Source organism: Hevea brasiliensis, chromosome 11, assembly GCF_030052815.1.
Source record: "Hevea brasiliensis isolate MT/VB/25A 57/8 chromosome 11, ASM3005281v1, whole genome shotgun sequence".
Lineage (NCBI taxonomy): Eukaryota > Viridiplantae > Streptophyta > Magnoliopsida > Malpighiales > Euphorbiaceae > Hevea > Hevea brasiliensis.
In genome coordinates this window covers 94,367,746-94,391,795 of record NC_079503.1, presented here as the reverse complement: position 1 = coordinate 94,391,795, position 24,050 = coordinate 94,367,746, and the positions used below count along the sequence as shown (strand labels likewise).

The 24,050-nt window shown below is 30.4% G+C and overlaps 1 pseudogene; it reads right to left on the bottom strand.

Moving 5' to 3' along the window:
- Positions 1-7,621: 7,621 nt before the first annotated feature.
- On the bottom strand, positions 7,622-22,323 carry LOC131170358 (probable leucine-rich repeat receptor-like protein kinase At5g49770; annotated as a pseudogene).
- Positions 22,324-24,050: the final 1,727 nt, after the last annotated feature.

Below are 24,050 nucleotides of genomic sequence, written 5' to 3'. Positions count from 1 at the left end.
AATGTATATATATATATATATATATATATATATATATATATATATATATATATATATATATATATATTTGAAAGATTTAAGTTTAATTTTTTTTCTTTATATGTATAATAAAAAAGTAATTTTAAAGATATAAAAAATAATTTATTAATTATGATGTAATTTGAAAAGTAAATAATAATTTACCCTATAAGGGAATGTGCCATATTAAGCAAGAGCCTGGTAGAGCCCAAGATGGTCGAAGCATTGTTATAAAATAATCCTTTCAGCATCATCCTGGATTAGAACAAGATTACCTGAATCCAGGCGCAACTTCTTATCTTGTGAGAGAATGTATACATAAACAGTTGGGCGGCAGCCATTATCAATATCAACATTGTTTCCCCACAAGGAGTAATGATATGAAACTGAAGTTTTGCTGCCATTATAGCCTTGAACTAGAAGCGGTCCTAATGGGATTTGACTGGGTCTAGACATATACTTCAAAATAAATCCAATTATCTAGACGTACGCTTCTTGTCGTTCTCATTGAGAAATGGACACCTGCAAACTGGATTCCATGAAAATCTAGCCCCCATGAGATGTGACATTATAACTTTTTTTTCCTCATATGTTTTTACATAATCAAGTTGCAATTAGTGGAAACAGAGCCTAATTTTGAAGGCATCAATTTTTCTTTTTCTTTTTTTTTTCTTTTTTGAACTGATATTAGATTTTAATTTGAAGAGTGATACATGAGCTGGCTATGATGAGGCCGAAGCCCAAACAACAAAATGCACCAAATCTAGAGCCCAAACAGACCAGCAAATAAGCCTAGCTTAAAGCAGACTCAAACTCATAGATAATTTTAGCCGAGTAATAGTACATGAGAATGTAATACTAAACAGAGGAAAAGCAGAGCATAACAGAGGAAAAGAAAGAGTATGGACTTTAGGAATCTGAGTCCGACCGTCCCGTTGATTCATGCAAAATAATTTAATCGAGTATTTGATCTTGGAAGGAAGGATTGGCCAAGTTTCACTTTGGAACCCAATGGATTATAGTCAAGTTTGTGCCAATTAAAAATACATTTGAGAAATATTTTTCCTCATATTTACTTCTTTCATGCACCTGTTTCCACATGATTAAATACATTAAAATACGTAATTTTTTGTGAAAAATTTTGAGTAATTTTATAGTCTATTCCTAAACTTTACTCTGTGTTTCACTTTTATCCCTTAAATTTAATTTGTTACTAAAAAATCTTTGAACTTTATTTTTGTTTTACAAAAATCTCTCTAACCTGCTATAGAAGGTTTTTTAGGTTAAAAAAAATAATGAAATTACCTTTTTACCTCCTTTCCTCTCACACTCAAAAAACACCGGCCATTTCAACTACCATTTGGACTTCTCACAAAAATGTTAATGCTATCTCAACAATCCTCTTCCTGTAAAGGAGAAAGATTACTCTTCACTGGAAAGTATTGAATCTGTATTTGTAGCTGTCATACTATAGTTTAAAGGAATTTTTTTAATATGAAAAGTTGCTATTATAGGCTAAAGTAATTTTTTTGAAATAAAATTAAAATTTAAGAATTTTTTTATAACAAATTAAAGTAAAAGAGATATAAGTGAAATATAGAATAAAATTCAGAGACCAGCTATAAAAGTTATCCGAAAAATTTTACTATTGTTTGTACAGTAAAAATTGGAGTGTGATTTTGTGGTTTGGGCTTAATTGGAGGTGTTATTGTCTTTTCCTTTGAGGTTTTAGGGCCTGTTTGGTTTAACTGTTGAATACAACTGATAGCTGTTAGCTGATAGCTGTTACTGTTAGCTGATAACTGATAATAAGGGTATATATCATATAATTTATTTTATTATTTAAATAAATATAAATTTATTACATTATATTATTTATTTTATTATTAAATTAAATATATAATTATTAAATTAATATATTATATTATTTAAATAAATATATAATTATTAATCTTTTATATTATATTATTTATTTTATTATTGAAATAATAAAATAATTATTATTGTTAATAGAAAAATTTATAATTAATTTTAATTTTTTAGATATAAATAAATATTTTATATTTTACGTTATTAATAAAATATATTTTAACAAAATTGAAATACCTTAATTAAAATGTTAAAATTATAAATAAAAAAATAAAAATATTAATAATATTAATTTTCAAGTTAAATAAAAAAGGATAATATGGTCAAAATAAAAAATAAAACCAAATCAGCTATCAGCTGATGAGAAACAGCTCTAAAAATAGAGCTGATACAAACTGCAGCTGATGGATATCATATCAGTTGCCCATTAATTATCAGCTCTACTTTTTTAAACTTACCAAACACTATAATTTACTTGTTTGGGTGTCTATCAGCTATCAGCTGCATCCAACAGGTAAACCAAACACCCCCTTATTTTGTCGTCCGTCTCCCTTCGCACAGTTTTTTTCCCCACTTTACACGTACCACATCAAATTAACCATTTCCTTTATACATGCCATCCACGCAAAACCATATTGTTTTACTGCAAAGAGTGCTGCTTTGATGGTTCCTCTTCCTTTTTTGAGACGATTAGTTCTCAAATTTATGATGTTTCTCTTTTCTTGCAATGCTCATTCACGTGTTTATTGAGAAAGGGATTTTCTTCTACTCTTTCGCTGCCTTTCACTTTGATTTGATGGTCTTCCAGCTTGCTTTCAGTAGAATAATTGTTGGAGTGCCCATGGTCTCTGTGCTCTCCAGGTTATTGCGTTGCTCTTTTTCTTACCACGCCCCCCGCCGCAACACCCACCCCCCCCCCCCCCCCTCTCTTTCTTCTCTTCGAGATGAAGAAGATGAAAACAGACAAAGTTATGAACCCTTGATGCCTAGAGAGCTTCGCAAGAAGGAATTAAAATGGGTAATTCATTTTTATTTTCCCATTTTTTTTTAAATTTGAAAGATGGGTGGTTTAGTTAATCATTGAATAGTATTGATGAGTATATAGGGGAAAAAAATTAGCAATAGCAAAAAATTTTGAATTTTTTGATTTTGGTTAAAATTTGCTTCGATCAAACTATTGAAGAAGAAACACATTCTCTGCTTGGATACCACCTGAGGCTTTGTCTATGAAGTTTAGTCGTGATGCTGCTCGGATACCACTCAGAAATGGTCTATACATGTTGATGAAAAATTATAAAAAAAAAAAAAAATTATAGTTAGGATGTGAGGTTTTGAATTTCAACTCAAACATTGCTTTGTAGCCTGCGATTTATTGTTCTTTTTTTATTTAAAAACTAAAATTTTGTAATAATTCGATTTAATTGATTTCTTTTTTTGTCAATCTTATATTTAGAATGAAAAAAAATTTAATTCATTTTAACTTAAAAAAATTTCATTTTAAGAGAAATAAAAATAAAAAATAATTGTTTGAAAATTCAATTGATTTTTTTTTTCTTCCGAATAATTTATTTCAAAGGAAATCAAAAGTTTTTAAAGTCCAAATTAATTGGACTAGTTTGGTGTGTGTGTCTATTATGACAAATTATATTTTAACCCGGTGATTTCATATAGGTTTGCATATGTGGAATGGCAAACCAGTGATAAAATGCCAAATGAGTGATGAGCAGCCATTAGAGCAGGAAAGGATAAGAGTATGGTGAGGAGTGGGAAAATTTAAAGAAAGAAAGGATGAGAAGGAGGGGAACACGAAATGTAAGACAAAGAATAAATGAAAGAATTTGGAGCACATCCAACTCTCGGGAAGCATAAATTATAAAAAAAAAAAAAAAAGGTTTTTCTAATGGGTGTAAAACATTTAATTAAAGCATTCTATTAGTATAGAGAACTACAATTTATAGTTCATTAAATGTAATTTGCACTCGTTTAGCACAGTTTTCACTTTTTCATATAATTTGTTATTAATATTGTAATGATTCATACTAAAAAATATAGTTAATTTAAAAATTTAAAAATTTATTTATTTTTGACTTATTTTGAAATAAAATCGCACTTTCAAAAATGGTACAATATTTTTACAAATAATTATAACTGATCAATTATTTATTTTTTTATTAAAAGTTATATTATTATTATTATTATTATTTTAAATAAAAATTAATAATATTATTTTTACTTGTATTACTTTTTAATTCAATGTTGATGTCTAAATAATTCACATCTAATTTATCTTAATTCTTTGATTTTATTTTAATGGAAGAAAATTGATAATATACTATTTTACTTTATTTTAATGATGTTCACACTCTAATTAAATATGGATTGCAAAGGTTGATATTATATAGTTTTTGTCTTTTTTTCTTACAATAGCGAAATAATGTATTCAAATTTAAATTATTATTTAACACATTTTGTATAAAAAAATATTTATATATTAAATTAAAATTTAAAAATTTTTGTGATGAAAATTAAAATTGAGAGACGTATGCAGTACGTACTACAAGAAATTAAAAAAATAGCTACGAAAATTACCGACCAAATATACTGAAATTTCGTAGGTAATCAGTGATTACCGATGAATTACCGACGAAATTTGGTAATTTTTACCGACGAAAAAAATGTTATCGTCAAATTTACCGATGAAAAAAATGTTGTCGCTAAATTTACCGACGAATTATTTCGTAGGTAAATTTAAATTTTTTTTGTAGGTAATTTCGTAGGAGATTTTACTCTTATAAATTACCGACTATTTACTGACAAAATTTTTCGTTGGTAATTACCGACGAAAACAAATTTTCGTAGCTAATTTTTATTTAATATTTTTTAATTTAGTCATTACTTTTTAATTTAATTTAATTTTTAATTTTTTTAATTTAAATTAACTTTTAAATTTAATTTTATTTAAAATTTAATTTAATTTAATTTAATTTAAAATTTAATTTAAAATTTAATTTAATTTAATTTAATTTAAAATTTTCAAATTAATTTTTTAATTTTTTTTAATTTTTAATTTTTAAATTAAATATTAAATATTAATTATTTTAATTTATAATTTTTTAAGATTTAATTGACTTAAAAAAAATTACTAGTGTGCCCAACATAGGCCCCATATATGTGACTATGCTACAATTGCTCTATATTGGAGAGTAGTTCTCCTTTTATAGACAAACTCACTACTCTCCAATCTATTCTCAAACGATGTAGGAATTTCACATTTTTTGTGATTTACCGACGAATTACCGACTAAATATATTTTGTAGATATTTTTTTAAAATTTTATTTTCAATTTATCTTTAATATTACCTACGAAAATCGTTTCGTTGGTAATTACCGACGAAAACAATTCGTAGCTAAAATTTTTTAAGTTTTTTTAAATTTTTTTTCCTATTTTCTTTTTAATATTACCTACGAAAAATATTTCGTTGGTAATCATCGATGAAATACTTTTCGTAGGTAAATTTTTTTAATTTTTTAGAATTTTTTCTCTATTTTCTCTAAAATATTAACTACGAAAAGCTTTTCGTTGGTAATTACCGATGATAAATTTTTCGTAGGTATTTTTTTTTAATTTTATTTTATATTTTCTCCTTAATATTACCTACGAAAATCATTTTGTTGGTAATTACCAACGAAAATAATTCGTAGCTAAAATTTTTTGAGCTTTTTAAAAATTTTTTTTTCTATTTTCTTCTTAATATTACCTACGAAAAGTATTTCGTCGGTATCGTTAGTAATTACCGACAAAATACTTTTCGTAGGTAAATTTTTTTTTTTTTAGAATCTTTTTTCCCTATTTTCTCCTAAATATTACCTACGAAAAGCTTTTCGTTGGTAATTACCGACGAAAATTTTTTGTAGGTGAAATTTTTTTAGTTTTTTAGAATTTTTTTTCCCTATTTTCTCCTTAATATTACCTACGAAAAATTTTTCGTAGGTATTTTTTTTAGTTTTTAAGAAATTTTCTTCTCTATTTTGTCTTAATATCATCTAAGAAAAACTTTTCGTTGGTAATTACCGATGACAATTTTTCATAGGTATTTTTTAAAAAAAATATATTTTCTATTTTCTCCTTAATATTACCTACGAAAAGCGTTTCGTTGGTAATTACTGACGAAAAAAAATTCATAGCTAAAATTTTTTCAAGTTTTTTAGATTTTTTCTTCTCTATTTTCTCCTTAATATTACCTACGAAAAGCATTTCGTTGGTATTTACCGACGAAAAAAATTCTTAGGTAAAATTTTTTAGCTTTTTAGAAATTTTCTTCTCTATTTTTTTCTTAATATTACCTACGAAAAACTTTTCGTTTGTAATTACCGATGAAAAATTTTTCGTAGGTATTTCTTTTAAAATTTTATTTTCTATTTTTTTCTTACTATTACCTACGAAAAGCGTTTTGTTATTAATTATCGATGAAACATTTGGTCGTTATTTTTATTATTTGGTTGTTAATTTGCCGCTAATGTTAGGCACCACTTTTACCTATGAAATTACATCGTCGATAAAGTTTTGGTCGGTAATTAGTCGGTAATTTCGTCGGTAAAAATTAATTTAAATTTTATTTCTCTTTTTCATCGGCAAAGCGTCGGTAATTCATCGGTAAATTACCAACGAAATTTTGTAGTCAGTAATTTTCGTAGTTATTTTTAATATTTCTTGTAGTGACGCTTATCTAAGTTAAGGGATAATGAGTGAAATTTAATCATAAATTAATTTACAAATAAATAATAGTAAGTTACAAAAATTTTAATAATACTCAAATTAAGTTACAAAAATTTTAATAATACTCAAATTAATTTTTAAGAATTTTTATAATATAAATTGTAGTTAAGGGACTTTACTGATATAACCACCTATATTGTATAACCACGAATAAAATTAACCAAAAAGTTTCCCAACACTTTCCTCTACCATGACATGACGCGTGGAAAATCTTGGAGCTAGACTAAAACTTATATTTGATCCATGCGAGGATTAAATCATCGAAATAATTGATAACAATAATGGTTGATGCTACTTGGAATGAAAAAATTAATGGTAGATGTGCCACATGAAGTAACAGGCTGAATCATTCAAACTTTGAAAAATAAGCCTCGCACTTAATTTTATTGATTTCTTTGTCAACTTTAAGGTACCAGGTATGAAGTTTTGACATTGAATTTTTCTCTGCTTTGTTTTCATATTTATTATGGACCAATAGCATGGTCTTCCTCCACTATCAAAGTGCAGTAAGAGGGATGTCTTAAGTTAAAATCTCTCCATCTATCTATTTTAAGATTGAAAACCTCGTAAACTCCCTATTTGAAAACTAAAATTTGGTAATAATTCAATTTAATTTGATTTCTTTTTTTTCAATATCATATTTAGAATGAAAAAAATTAATTTATTTTTATGTATAAAATTTTTATCATTAATGTTATATAAGTTAATTATTAATAACCACTAAAATAAATTCATGCTAAATAGTTAATTAACAAAGCAATCAGATATTAGAATATACTAAATTTTATCAATTGTCATTCAGATATTTTATTTTAGTCATTTAATTTTAATATGTCAAAATAATATCAATCAATTTTAATTTACATTTAAAAAATGTCATTTTGACTTGTCATAATAGGTTTGCCAATTGTAAAAATGAAATTACCATTTTACCCCTGATTCTTTGTACAAAAACAGCTAAAGGGATCCCCTGTGGTCTAACTGGTAAGACCAGTCCCCAGTTCCTGGATCATTTGCTAATTCTTCTGATTGCGTACTCCACAAGTATATGGATGATGTGCGATTCTGCAAGTATACGGGTCGTATCAAGTAATAGAGTGATAAGTAAAGTATCATTCCCACGAGGAATTGTGTTTGAGTATTAGCCTATGGTTGTTTCGATTATTTAGACTAATGACAATTTGCAAGAACTAAATTTACTAAATGCAGCAATTTAAGTGGAAAATAAAGAAAATAGACAATGGGTAATGTAAATAAAGTGTTAATCTAAGCAAAAATTAACTAAATTAATAATGGGAAAACAAAAACAAAGACTAATTAATAGTAAAATTGATTCAAAAGTTGGGGTTTATGAATTAAGTCTATTGGGATTTGTGTTGGGTCATCCAATTTTAAAAGAAAATAGAGTTTGAAGGTGATTGATTCTAAAATCCTTTGATATCTTTTTCAAGCAAACCAAAGAGTATTTTAAGAAAACCAAACCTACTTTCGTACGATATTTGATTAACTTAAAACCTATTAAATTTTGTAATCAATCAATGAATCCTCTTAAAACCCCAGTTTATTTCTAAATCTAGGGGATTTCAAGTTCTAATCCTTGATTATCTATCAATGATTTTTACCTTTCGGTCCTTCAATCAATTAAAAACTAGACCCAATGGGATCCAACATTAGGTAAGTTATAAAGCACACAAGGAAAAGAATCAAAACTCATATTTGTATAAATCTAGATAAAACCCAATCCAAATCTATAAATAGATTCAAAATAGCACAACCCAACTCTGAAATCTTAGAAAAACTATTCTATCATGATAAAATTTACAAGAGGAAATGATAAAACTAGCAAAAGAAACATAAAAATAGACTAAGAAATAGAAAAACCCAGGGGAAGGAGAGACCAAAACTCTGAAAAACTGCAGGTGAACATCACTTGGCAGCAGCTTTCCAGCAGAAATGGCGTGCTCCTTCTCCTTCTTATTCTTTCTTGCATTTTTTTTTCTTTTCTTTGTTTCTTCCCGTTTCCTCTTCATTTTAAAAACTAGAAAATGATGCTTTTATATGGTCCCAAAAGTTGCCCTAAAAATGGATAAGAGCCAAGGAGTGAATAGAAAATGAGGTGTAAAAATATCCAGGTCAGCAAGGCTATTCACGTTCTGGGCAGCCTGCTTAGGATACTGCCTACCCTAAGCAACATCTTCAGCAATTTTCGGCCTCTATATGCATTGTCTGCTTAAGGTTAAGCAGACCCTCAGTAAATCTTGGCAGGTTTAGAATAAAAAGAGTTTTTCTGTTCATGCTTGACTTTCAGCTTGACCTGTGTTGTACCTTAAGCACTGCTGCTTACCCTAAGTAGGATCTCAAGCAATTCTCGGCAGGTTTTGGGATGAAAGCTTGAATGTGTAGGATTTAAGTTATGCTTGACTTGGGGCTTAAGGTTAAGCAATATGACATACCCTGAGTAGCATCATAAGCCTTCTCAAGCAAATTTTGGTTAACTTGATCTTTCAAGGCTTGATTTCTTCAACTTTCCTCCATGCTTAGGGAACTCTAAATTTCTTCAAATCACTTCCTAATACACTCATTGACCCTCAACTTGCCACAAAAACCTATAAAAAACAACAAAATTACAAAAATCAAATATAAAGTAACTAAAGTTAACAAATAAGCTAAAATAAAGCTAAAAACATAAAATATACTAAAATATAAGGGCAAAATAGATGCAAAACTACCCTAAAATGCCTATATGAAATAAGTGCAATAAATTCCCCCAAACTCAAACCTTTGCTTGTCCTCAAGCAAATTAAAAGCAATTAATGCAATTGGGGTACCTTCCCTTAAATTCATGAAAATTTCTTATCCAAGCTCTCAAGCTTACCTTTAGCCACCAACAAACCATATACCCACTTTCAAGGTACAAGGAATTCAATCATTATCAAAGTTATCACCGCTTAGCCTTGGGTCAATTATCCATATCATTAAGCCCAAACCAATCAATCACAAAAAATAATCATGCTTAAATAGACTCTAGAGCAATCCGTAAACTAAAGTGCCTCAAATAATGATGGAGGTAAATGAATGGATTAATGATATCACAATCCCATAGGCAATTCTCCTATTCCAATCTCCACTAATGTAGCAAAACACCATCAAAAGATCAAAAGGACTTTCAAGGGTTGTAATGGGGCTAAGGGGCTGATAATGTGGCTAACAAGGAAATGAAAAAGGTAACAAAGTATGAGAATAATCAAATTATTAAAAGATTAAGACACAAAAAAAAATTTTTTTTCTTTCCTTTTTTTTTTTTAATAATCAAATGGGAGAAGGAACTTTACAACTATTCACCAATGCTAGCATATAATTTTGAAGCTTTTAGAGGGACTAAATAAATAACATTGACTTTGAATTACAATTGTCCCTTTCAATTCACTCCCAAACTCATTTCTTTGTGTACTTGGGTGGTGAATTACTTTACATACCATAATTGAATTTGCTAGCCCTTTTACTTTAGTCACTTCTCCCAACTAATTATTATTATTATTATTTTTTTAAGTATATCTATCACTTAAAGAATTATACTCATAGAGGGTAGGTAAGTGTTTGGGTTTATAGCTAGGCATTAATGTGGGTTTCAAAGAGATAAGAGGGATAAATGTAGGCTCAAATTGGTTCCAAAGGGAAATTTTTTGAAGTGAGGTTAGCTAAGGCTAAAATATGGGTTTAAAATTCAAAGAATGCCTAGATCATTTCTTTTTCAAGTGCATGCTATGATTTCACCTTGAAAGGTTTAGAAAGATTGTTCTAGGATTGGTGAGACATCAATTAGCTACTTCTTACCCTAGAGTTTGCTCTAGGCACTCAAACTCAATGCAATTAATTAGGTGACCCTTGGCTAAGAAGATATAAACTAAGGCAATAATCTAATAACATTGCACCTATCCAGAACTTTCAATCCATCAAACCCTTCTAAAAGTAAGCTCAATTGCTCTTCAAAGTAATTCTCAATCCTTTAAGGATATGGTAAAATTTTATTTTTATGATATGCATGATCCTAAAATGAATGCATAAATCAAATTAAAACTAAGTGTAATCTATATGAAAACTATATGCAAATGTATGTGTATGAGTATAGACATGTGTGTGGTATATGTATAAGTGTATGGATTATCTATATATGAATGATTGAAAAGCAATAAATGAATAAATGAAAATTTTAAAGAAAATTTTAAAAATTTTGCAAAAATTTTGCCCTCACCCCCAAACTCATATGAAACATTGTCCTCAATGACGAAAATGAATGCAAAGATGGGCAAAATTATGTGAACTAATCAATTAATGAAATATATACAAATGGGGATTAAATCAATATAAGCTCAAGAATTCCAAAATTAGCTCAAAGTGATATTAACAATGAAGCTTTAGAGAGAAAAATGTGAAAAAGTATCCCAAATGTATGAATTTACACTGCTTAAGATATTGCTTAACTTGTTGCGTAGGGTAAGCAAAAGCATAAGCATTGGCATAAGCATTGGCAACATACCATAAGCATAAATAGTAGAAGGGTAAGTTGTTACCTCAAAATGATGTTAAACATATGCAGCTCAAAGTAAATTGTGCAACTTATCAATATCAACAAAATTAGGACTGAATAAAAGATAAAGTACAAAAAATAATGTGCAAGAAGATGAAAAAAGTGTAAAATAAGAGCATTCATAAAATAACTATATTCATATCAGAAGATAAAATAAAATAAACTAAATTAAAGGAAATGAGTGCGAATATAATCATAAAAACTAATTACCAAAGTTTGAAGATTAAAATAAACAGATTACAAAATAAACCTAAAACAGAAACTAAAACTGAATTGAAGAACTAAAACTAGTACTAAACTCACATCGCTCGTGCTCACTGTCAAGGCTTTATCGTTGTTCACTTCGCTGGTGGGTCTACTAGTGGCACAAGGCATTTTGCTGGGGTAAGCACAAAATTACTTAAGGTTAAGCATGACTTGCATAGGGTAGTTGCTTAGGTTGAGCATGTAGTAATTGCTGAAATTAAAGATTTTAGTGTTGCTTAGGGTTAAGCACAAATTTGCTTAGGGTTAAGCAGGATTTGCATAGGGTACAGCTTAGGGTAAGCATGCAACAATTGCTGAACTAATGATTCTGGTGTTGCTTAGGGTCAAGCACAAATTTGCTTAGGGTTAAGCAGAATTTGCATAGGATACAGCTTAGAGTAAGCAACATCATCAGCAAATTTCAGCAGGTCTATTTAAAAACAGAGATTTTGCTCACTAAAAACATTCCAAATGCTACCAAAGGACTATCCTGATCTCCAGCAAATACCCAATGCACACTTACACTAAAAACTAAAAACTCAACCCAAAAAACTTCCAAAAACTAGTAAAACATATTTTGAAAATGCAAATTTAAGAGTTAAGCATTTCAAATTTAAGCACATTATGTAAGAAATTATGCAGATATGAAATCCAGAATAAATTAAAACTGAAATTCAACAGCTATATCTCCAATATCAATAGCTAAAATTCACATCAAGCACCAAATCTGCATTAACAACTATATCAGCAATAAGAAATATCAGCAACAAAAACAGCAACACCTAAAACAATATAAACAATAGCATGAAAATTTGCTATCAAACAAAAACACCATATATACCAAAAAGTCAGAATTGCAACAAACATAATTTGGTAAGCTTATCATCTCTCATGAACTTATCAAGCATAATACAAGCATGTGGTAATTAGCTCAAATTAGGCACAAATTGTAATTATCCTTTGTAAACTTAATGAAATGGTCTTATTCCTAAGCTTATACCCAAAGCACATTTTCAGTAGCATTTGAGACAAGTTCCAAGCATTCAAAAATTACAGAAAAGACATAGAAATTGACTTCTTAAGCAGCATGAATAGTAGCGTAAATAGTAACATAAACAGTAACTCAAATAAAAACATGCAAATTCTAACAAACTACAAAAACTACATATACACTAAAAGGTAAAACTTAACAAACATTATTTTTGCACTTTAATAAAGCTCACATCAGTCCTAAATATCAAAATTGATCCTCATTCAAGTTGCATTTCACCAAATTTACACAAGAAACAAAATCAAACATGTGCTATCAAGTAGATTTCAATATCAGCAATTTAACACAAGTTTAAAAGAGTTACTGTTCACAGGGACTGGATAAAATGCAGAAATTTTCTTCATACTTATTCCTTCTCAATTCTTCATTTCTTTACTGCAAGTCTCAATTTGCCCAATCTTCATGAATGATCTACAAAAGATAAACAAATATCACTTTTGAGTTTTATGAGGGTAAAAACTAAAATGAAATGAAATGGAAATTAATAAACTATAAAAAGATACGCTTGGGTTGCCTCCCAAGAAGCGCTTATTTAAGGTCATTAGCTTGACCCCTTCAAATATGCTAATAAAAAAGTGGCTTCCTTCCATAATAATTATCATATAATATGACATATGGGTCTTGATGTAAAGTGCCCTCAAGATTGGCCAAATTTGAAGCAAATTTGCATGTAGCATGAACAACACTTGGAGTTGAATCACATGCTTGGGTTGAAGAAAGCTTTAGCTCATGGAGGATATAAAATGATGAAGGAGGTATCCATGAGAGAAAAGGGTCTTCTGGTGGTGTATGTGAAAGATCCATCAATGAGCTCAAGTTGATGGTTTTATCAATTTCCTCAACCACTAACTTCATTTCTGACTCATTTCCATATAAGCCCTCTTCTAATGACCCTCCAAGGATAAAAGAGTTGTTTTCTTCAACTTTAAGTTCTATTTCTTCTTCAAGTAACTCATTTTCTTGTGGAAACTCTATTGGTAACTCATCTTCAAGGGATTTTTCTTTTTCTGATTGAGGCTCCACTTCTTCTGCAGATTCAAATTCCCATGAAGCATTGTCATAGCTTAACCCATTGTCCCCACCTTGAGTATTTTGTTCCTCCTCATAAACTCCATTCATCATCTTAATTGATAGCTCATTTTTTTTCATTGATGTTTCAAGATCATCCAATTTAGCTACCATCTCTTTAAGTTTTATTCCTTTGTCTTCTTGAATCTTCAATAATTGGTTAAAGAGATTTTCAAATTTATCTTCTGTCTCTTCATGTCCTATTCCCTTCTCTTCTTCAAACTCAAATGATTGGTGTGAAATATTGGGTTGTTTGTGGTATGGGGGATATTGGTGACTCCAACCCTGCAGTGAAGGGTCCCAATGCCAATGGTAATCAAAATCTGCCATGTCATTCAACAAGTGAATGACATCCTCATGACCTCTTTGAAGAACATGATCACCCGTTGTCCAAGCTCCATAATCTACCCAATTTCTTGTCGCTTCATCCAAACCATCATAGAAACAAAGAATTAGAGACTGATTTGAAAGGCTGGGGTTGGAAAATCTCTCTACCATATCATTAAATCTTCCCCAAGCAGCATAAAAGGGCTCCAAGTGTAGTTGAGTAAAACTTGTGAAGACTTGTACATGAAACATTTTGAAAATACCTCACAAGATAAGCAAATAGAAACAAAATTAAAAAGAAAAATTCAAAAAGAAAAACACAAAGTAAAGTAATAATAAAAGAAAATTAAAAGGAAAATTTCTTAATTAACCAAACAACCAAATCATCTAATATCAAATAATAATTCCCCGGCAACAGCGCCAAAAACTTGATGTGCGATTCCGCAAGTATACGGGTCGTATCAAGTAATAGAGTGATAAGTACAGTATCGTTCCCACGAGGAATTGTGTTTGAGTACTAGACTATGGTTGTTTCGATTATTTAGACTAATGACAATTTGTAAGAACTAAATTTACTAAATGCAGCAATTTAAGTGGAAAATAAAGAAAATAGACAATGGGTAATGTAAATAAAGTGTTAATCTAAGCAAAAATTAACTAAATTAATAATGGACAAACAAAAACAAAGACTAATTAATAGTAAAATTGATTCAAAAGTTGGGGTTTATGAATTAAGTCTATTGGGATTTGTGTTGGGTCATACAATTTTAAAAGAAAATAGAGTTTAAAGGTGATTGATTCTAAAATCCTTTGATATCTTTTTCAAGCAAACCAAAGAGTATTTTAAGAAAACCAAACCTACTTTCGTACGATATTTGATTAACTTAAAACCCATTAAATTTTGTAATCAATCAATGAATCCTCTTAAAACCCTAGTTTATTTCTAAATCTAGGGGATTTCAAGTTCTAATCCTTGATTATCTATCAATGATTTTCACATTTCGGTCCTTCAATCAAAGATTAAAAACTAGACCCAATGGGATCCAACATTAGGTAAGTCATAAAGCACACAAGGAAAACAATCAAAACTCATATTTGTATAAATCTAGATAAAACTCAATCCAAATCCACAAATAGATTCAAAATAGTACAACCCAACTCTGAAATCTTAGAAAAACTATTCTATCATGATAAAATTTACAAGAGGATATGATAAAACTAGCAAAAGAAACATAAAAATAGACTAAGAAATAGAAAAAACCTAGGGGAAGGAGAGCCCAAAACTCTGAAAAACTGCAGGTGGACATCACTTGGCAGTAGCTCTCCAGCAGAAATGGCGTGCTCCTTCTCCTTCTTATTCTTTCTTGCATTTTTTTTTTCTTTTCTTTGTTTCTTCCCGTTTCCTCTTCATAGTAAAAACTAGAAAATGATGCTTTTATATGGTCCCAAAAGTTTCCCTAAAAATGGATAAGAGCCAAGGAGTGAATAGGAAATGAGATGTAAAAATATCCAGGTCAGCAAGGCTGTTCATGTTCTGGGCAGCCTGCTTAGGATACTGCTTACCCTAAGCAACATCTTCAGCAATTTTCGGCCTCTATATGCACTGTCTGCTTAAGGTTAAGCAGACCCTCAGCAAATCTTGGCAGGTTTGGTCATGCTTGACTTTCAGCTTGACCTGTGTTGCACCTTAAGCACTGCTACTTACCCTAAGTAGGATCTCAAGCAATTCTCGGCAGGTTTTGGGATGAAAGCTTGAATGTGTAGGATTTAAGTTGTGCTTGACTTGGGGCTTAAGGTTAAGCAATATGACATACCCTGAGCAGCATCATAAGCCTTCTCAAGCAAATTTTGGTTAACTTGATCTTTCAAGGCTTGATTTCTTCAACTTTTCTCCATGCTTAGGGAACTCTAAATTTCTTCAAATCACTTCCTAATGCACTCATTAACCCTCAATTTGCCACAAAAACCTATAAAAAACAACAAAATTACAAAAATCAAATATAAAGTAACTAAAGTTAACAAATAAGCTAAAATAAAGCTAAAAACATAAAATATACTAAAATATAAGGGCAAAATAGATGCAAAACTACCCTAAAATGCCTATATGAAATAAGTACAACAACGGATCGTTCAAGTAGTAAAGAAAAGATATCGTCCCACAGAGATTTGTTGTTTGAGTATCAAACTATAAAAGTCACGATTATTTGGGCTATTGATAATTTGTTCCAAAAGTAAAGTAAGAGATGCAACAAAATAAATTGGGAAAGTAAGGAAATTATAATGAATTAAGCAATTAAAATTCTAAGCATTATACTAATTTACTAAAATTTCAGCAAGTAACAAAAGATTTAATTAATTAATAGAAAAAATTGATTCCAGAGTTGAGGTTCATGAAGTAAATTTCATTGAAATTTGGATAGGCAAAGCCAATATTAAGAGAAATACAAGTTTGAAAGAAGTTGATTCTGATTTCCTTTAATTTCTCTTTTAAGCAAACTAAAGAGTGTTTTAAAGGAAACTAAACCCCATTCTCATGCGATGTTTAATTACCCAAAGCTCTTTAAGCATTTTAATCAACTTGAAATTCCTCTTAACCCACTAGTTTATTTCTAATACTAGGTGATTAAGTTCATTATCTTAATTATCTATCATAGATTTTCACCTCTCGGTCCTTCAATTTAAGATTAAGAACAAAACCCAAAGGATACCAACAATGGGTCTGTAAATAAGCACACAAGATAAGAATCAAAGCTTATATATACTAAAATCTGATTAAAACCAGTCCAAATCCACAAATAAAACTTAAATCATTGCACCCAACTCTGAAATCACAAGTATCTACTCACTCATGCTTGTATTTACAAGTAAAAAATATGAAATAGAGCAAGAAAACATGATAATAAAACTGAAAATAAAAGAACCCAGAAGAAGAAAATCCAAATCTCTGAAAATGGAAGCTGGAAAACGTCACTCTACAGGTGTTCTCCTCCAAAAATGGCGTGATTCCCTCTTTCCTCTCTCTTTCTCCTTATGGTAAAAATGAGAATATGATGCTTATATATCCCCTCAAGCGTTGCCCTAAAAATAGTCTCTAAAGGGATAAGGACAAAAGGTATAAAAGGTGTGAAAGGAGAAAATTTTTCTATGTCAACAAATCTGCCAGCGCCATCCCACATGCCTCATGTTGATTTAAGCTGTTTTCCACACGCCTCATATTGATTTAGAGGAGGAGCCCTTAGATTCTGCACGACTAGCTACATGGGGCATGTGGGAGTCCCTGAAAGTCTCGGCGTGTTTTCTTCAAAATCTATGTTTACACGACCTGCCACACGGGGTATGTGGAGGCCCATGAAACTTTCGGCGTGTTTTGTTCCGAAGTCTCTGTTTACATGACCCGGTGTGAATTTACATACCTCATGTAGATTTCTGCTGGGTAACTCTCATCTTCACACGACCTTCAACACGGGCCATGTGGAGGCCCTTGAAAGTCTCGGTTGGTCTTTTCCTTTAAGCAAATTTTCTTCACTTTTCACTCTACTTTAAGCTTCCAAATCACTTTGAATTTCTTCTATATGGACCTTTTTGCCTTTAAACCTTATTAAAACCTATCAAAAATATTAAAATTCCAAAAATCAAATATAATAAAACTAAAATTAACAAATTAACTAAAATAAGCATTAAAAGCATAAAATTACTAAACTAAAAAGGCAAAATGGATTCAAAACTACCCTAAAATACTTATATAAAATGAGTTTATCAATTTGGGCTTTGGTCCCTCTTTGTCATTTGTAGTGCTCTAACTTAGCTTTTCAATGAATTAAACAGCCTTGGATTTGGAGACCCACAACTTTATAAACACCCAAAAAATACAGCAAAGGTCAAATTAATGCAAATGCTGAAAATTTCTCCATTTGACACAATTATTCCAACAACTCTAAAAATATGGCTAATTTATAATTATACTTTAATCAACTGAATTAGGCATAAAAATACACTAGAAACACTGAATGTGATGAGAGTAAAATTAATAAATTATGCACTTATCAACCACTCAGAAATGGTCTATACATGTTGATGAAAAATTATAAAAAAAAATATATAGTTAGGATGTGAGGTTTTAAATTTTAACTCAAACATTGCTTTGTAGCCTGCGATTTATTATTTTTTTTCGATTTTTTTTTGTTTATTTAAGATAACTAGTTTATATATTTAGGCTTTGTTAGGCGACAACTATTAGTGTTTGGACCCTAGTCAAAACACTAGGGGATACTTCATAAAAAGCTATCCCTCTTAGCTTTTAGAAGTTGAGAGAGCATTTTGACTAGGATCAATAAGATTATATTACTATTTTTATATTTAACAGCTAATCTAACAACTATTTTTATATTTAACAGCTAATCTAACAACTATTTTTATCGAACACTTTTGCTTTAAATCACTATATAAACAGCTACCCACTAACAACTAATATCTAACAGCTATTAGAACAGTTAACAGCTATTAGAACAGCTAATATTGCCGAACATGGCCTTTATCGTGTTGAGTTATTCTGCTTTCTTGACCGCCCAAATTATTGTCGCTAGAGTCATTTATTTTAGGAGGTATTTATTTCCTTATTAGATTTATGTTACTTTTAACTATATGTTTTAATCCTCACATTCCCCAATGTGTTAATGCAAACCTGTTTTCACTGCCTTTTAAAAAAAAATTATGCATGTTTCATTATCTAAATATTATTTATAGCCTGAGTAGCTAATTTAATGGATAGACCAATTAAAATTCTTTTCTAGCCATGATGTTTTGCATAGAAGGTTAATCTAACTCTTAATATTCTATATGCATTGGAATCATGAAGTCATGAATTTAAGAATAACATTGAACGGTAACACCTATTTTTTTTTCTTTCGTAAGATAAGGAGATCAACGGTATTTATAATTATAATCACTGATATCACCAACCTCATGCATGCTAAGAAAAAATTGAGGTTGAGATGTCATTAATTGAAGAAGATATTTACATTGCAAGATACACACTTCCTCCTAGGATAAAAGAATGCAAATTGGTCGCACCGATTATTGAAGATGGAAATCATAGTGGTTGTGTGATGGTCTAACTTTGCTACAAAATAACCTTTTAGCATCATCTTGGAATAGAACAAGATTACCTGAATCAAGGAGCCGAGCTAGGAAAGTTTTCTTGATTGACATCAAGTGTTTGTGGCGACAGAAATATTGTTATTCCTGTCAAATAAAACAAGGTTTCCATCGCTTTGAATTGAAAGGAGCCGTGAAGTGTTATTGACAGGATTTTCTTTGTTTCCCACCCATACAACAGTTTGGTTGTGAACACGATACCAAATTCCCAAGTATCGATTGGTAGAATTAGTAGAGCTGGAAACCAAAGGACAAGGATGCGTCTGCTGGAGACTAAAATGTCACCATTAGCAATCGATTGGTTAGGAGTAATGATATCAATAGAAATGTAAACATTGATGAGGAGTAAAAACAAAATGAATGCAATGAAAATTTTCTAAGGACTCACCATTACATGCATCCTCGCAAGAAGCAATTCATTGTAGAATAATTAATGATATTTCTTATATACAAAGAAAAGCTTCTATTTAATTTGGCCTTATAGATAGATCTATCCTTTATAATCTCAACACTAAAGTTATCAGTGATGTGGAATTGATCCCTATGCGAATTTTATTTGAAAAATTAAGTTTTTAAATTCTAGAATCATCATTATTGAGAGGACTTTATATGAATACCACTTCCGAATCGAGCATAAAAACCATATACTTGTTCTTCCTCTCATGCTTCTTGTAGTCACTAGCAATCCACCACTTTGATGGTTTCAAAATTCGAAATTATAAGTAATGCCTTGTATGATGGTATATCTACCTCTTTCTTTACCTTCCAAACCTACTTGTCATTCTTTCATGGATGAATTTTTTATTGGAGTTGGTGGAAATTTAATATTTTTTACTTCAAAAATTCTTTGAAAAATGGAAACTATTAAGACCTAAAAATTTTAGAATATGCATTGTATTATTCTTCAGAATTTCATTCTTTAAAGGTGGAAATTCAACATTTTTTCTTCCCAAAGATTGATAGGAAATTCAACTGTCTTTTCCAAAAATGCAAATTTTAGACAAAACTAGCCAAAAAGTGATCTCAAGACTTATATTGGGCCTCGATCCACATGGTTTTGAAAATTAATAGAATCAGCCACATCAAACCCAAAAAATTCTTCATTGCAAGAGCTAGTGAGGAGCCCATTATTTATTATCTTGTCCGACTTCTTTTTAAACAGAGCAAGTTGCCCATAAACTAGGGCCCGGGCAATACCAGAAATTCAATCGCTGGAGAAATCCCTGGTCAAAGTTCCCTGTTGTCTGAACTCTAGAGAAATCCGAGTGGAAAATGGCTTGTCGCTGGACTCAGAACCATAGCCAGCCAGTCTCTTCTCTCTCACGAGTTACGCTCCGTGGTCAAATTCTGTCCTATGATCCGATTTCCACCTCAACCGATAACCCTCTTACTACCAGCATTTCTCTTCCATTTGCATTCATAATGAAACCTCCATCTCACCTGATATTGTCTCCATCTACTAAGAGCGACTTTGAATTTAAAAAGAGACGAGACAACTAGAACGCAAACTAAAAACCAACCTGTGATGGAGGATTTCTGAAAATCCCAAATAGAATTGGTTTGTTCTATAATTACACTTCACATACACAATTAATACACTAGATTGGGTCTAAAAATATATTGGCACAAACTTAAAAATTATGCAGAATTCAATGTAATTATAATCACAGTTAAAATGAACCAAAATGATAGTTTCATGAAACTGAAATTATTTTATGTACGTGACCCTTCCTCAATCCAAAATCCTACTAGAATTTCATCGACCTTCAATCGTAGTAACTGTGACATCATTTATAGGACAAACTTCTCCTCTAGCTATTAAAGATCCTTGCCCACTTTGAGTCTGGAAAACAAATGCTGGTTTTTTGGGAGAAGGGAGACTTGTTTCATTGCCTAACATGAACACAACTTAAAGCATGGTTGGCGGATGAGCTGGGTGTTCCTGAATGCATAGAAGTCCAATCTGAATGCATCTCAAAATTTCTTCATAAGGGTATGAATGTTCCAATAATGAATAATGTCCAAGCCTTTTCCTTCCCTCCATAGCTTCCAAACCTGAAACATAGTTGAGGAAACCATTTAGTACTTTAGTACTGAATCTAATCGAAAATTAATCTTAAGAAAGAGATGTCAATCAACTTACATTCCCTATCAAATTCAGAGAAGGGCTTTCTTCATCATATTTGGTGTTTTTCTTGCCACTTATAATCTCTAGTGTTAAGACATTATAGCTGAAGACATCAGATTTTACAGAATATAGAGCATCCATTGCATATTTCGGGGACATATAGCCACTACAAACAAATAAAAAGAAACAATTTATGGGTGGTTTGTGACCTTTTAATGTTTCCATGGAGGGAGATGGTGTTGGAGACGTTAGATTACTATGTTCCAACTACACACTTTGTATTTGCTTGAATTTGGCCTTTCTCGAACATTTTAGCCATACCAAAGTCTGAAATTTTTGGCTCCACTGCAGCATCTAGTAGAATATTGCTTGCTTTCAAATCGCTATGATGATTTTTAGTCTTGAATCTTGATGTAGATATGAGACTCCCCGAGCTATCCCAAAAATATTTTCAAAACGCTTTCTCCAATCCAATAGTTGCTTCCTTGTCTTAGCTATTGTCAATGAGAGTTTTGGGTATCCTTTAAATTAAAGATGGGTGAAAGCAAATATAATTGAAGAGCCATACCAAAGATGAAATAGTCCAAGCATTTATTTGGTAAATATTCATGCATTAACATCTATCTTCATTATGAATGCAACAACCAAAAAGCTGACAAGATTTTTGTCTTGGAGTTTTAATATCAACTTCACTTCATTTTTGAATTTCTGTATCCCTTGTCCTAACTATTTAGATAATCTTTTCACTGCTATTTCCTGTCCATTTGATATTTGACCCTGAAAGTACATTTCCTGATTTAGTTAATGGATGTACTACCATAGCTGCATATATATGATCATAATATAGCACTAAAAGTGTGACTTGTTGCATATTCACATTACATTTTATGAAAGAGTTAACAATTTTATTTTTTAAGGGATACTACCCTATAAACTGAGCCAAAACCACCTTCTCCAAGTTTGTTGGAAAAATTATTGGTGGCTGTAACTAGTGTGTCTACATGGAAGAAAGATAAATGTGGATGACTTCTGGACCTGTCAAGCTCCTTTTCCCTTGGTGGATCATTTGGGTGAGTACTAGAACTATAGATAAACATTTGAGGTTTTACATGTTTTCTTTACAATGAAAACAAATAATCAGGTTTTCTTTCCTTGTCATCAGGCATATTGAATTGATGAATTGTAGTTTAACATTTATTTTAAATTGAAAAATAACAATTAAATAAGAAACTATCTGAAAGGAATTTAATTATTTGCTTACATAATCTTTGTCGCTTTCTCACCAACCAGTATGAGAAAAGAAGAAAAGAGGAAGCTGATGTGTATTTTCGACAAGTGCACGAGCCATATCAGGTAATAAAGTAATGAATAGAGCATCGTTTTGTAACACCCCGAACCTTCGAGCTCTGAATAATACCATTTTGGTCTGTGACTAGTACTATTCAAAGACACATTGAGAACTAAAAATAAAAGAAAAATTAATTGAGATAGACATAATAAAAATTCAAGTGAATTAAAAATCTAAGGACTCATCGGGTATAATAAAAATATAGATGATAACCCGATGAGGGGCATTTTGGCCAATTCACTTCAAGAATTGATTTTTTACCAAAATGTCAATTAAATTAAATAAAATTAAGGCATTGAACTAGGAAGAAATTTTGAGGTAAATTCAAATAAAAATGTGTAAAAGAAATAAAAGAAATGAAAACTTAAAATTCTAATTCATTATGACATAAGCATGACCTCACCATAATACAATTAAAACTTATAATTTAAATAAACTAAAATTGGGGATAAATATGCAAGGGACAAGATAAAAATTAACAAAAAAAAAAAACTCATTTCCTCTCTTTTTCCATATGTGTGCCGCCACCCTCTCCCTATTCTCTCTCTCTCATTTCTTCATTCCACCATCAATAATCTCCATCCACTCTTTATTTCCCACCTTTCATCCATGGGTTTTCTATGTAATTAATAGAAAACATCAAAGAAAACCTTGATTGAGGGATTGAAGCAAGATGATTTAGAGAATAGGAAGAGACATTGAAGATTGGAAAAAGTCACTTGAGGTAAGCAACTTTCAAACTTAATTATAGGTATATTACTTGGATTTAGGTCTATTTGAGTAGAAATAACATGTGAAATTGAAAGAAATCATGCATTTATGGAGAGGGAAATTTTTGGCTAACTTGGGGAAAACTTAGAGTTGATGTGTTTTAGTTAAATTGATGATGAATTCAAATTTAATTGAAATGTATACTTGTTTAGGGTAGTAGAATTACATGGGAATTGCATAAATTGGAAAAATTAAAAATTAGGGTTCATGGGAATTTAGGGCTTTTATTGTATGAAGAGTAGTTGGTGTTTATAATGGCAATTTATGGCCATTTGAAGTTCTTTGAGTGTGAATTGACAATTGTAAAATGAAAGGAATTAGTAAAATGTTATGGATTAGGGAAAATTGCAAACTAAGGTTTATGCAGAATTAGGGCTTTTATAGTATGTTATGCAGTTGAGGGTTATAAGGCCTAATTATAGTCATTTGACATATTTTAGTGAGAATTTATGTTGAATTGATGAAGTGTACATGATTAGTGAAGTAAATGTTATGGAATTGCATGAATTGTGAAGTTTGGAATTTGGGAGTTTGAGGAAAAATTGGGGATTTTGTGTTATGAAGTGCTATGGAGGTATCAATATTAAATTATGGTCATTTAGGGTGAGTTAAATGTGAATTGATATTGGTTAGTGAGAGTAACTGAAGGAATTAAAAATTGAACCTAGGGCAGAAATTTTACACACTGAGTCCAGTGTGTTTGGC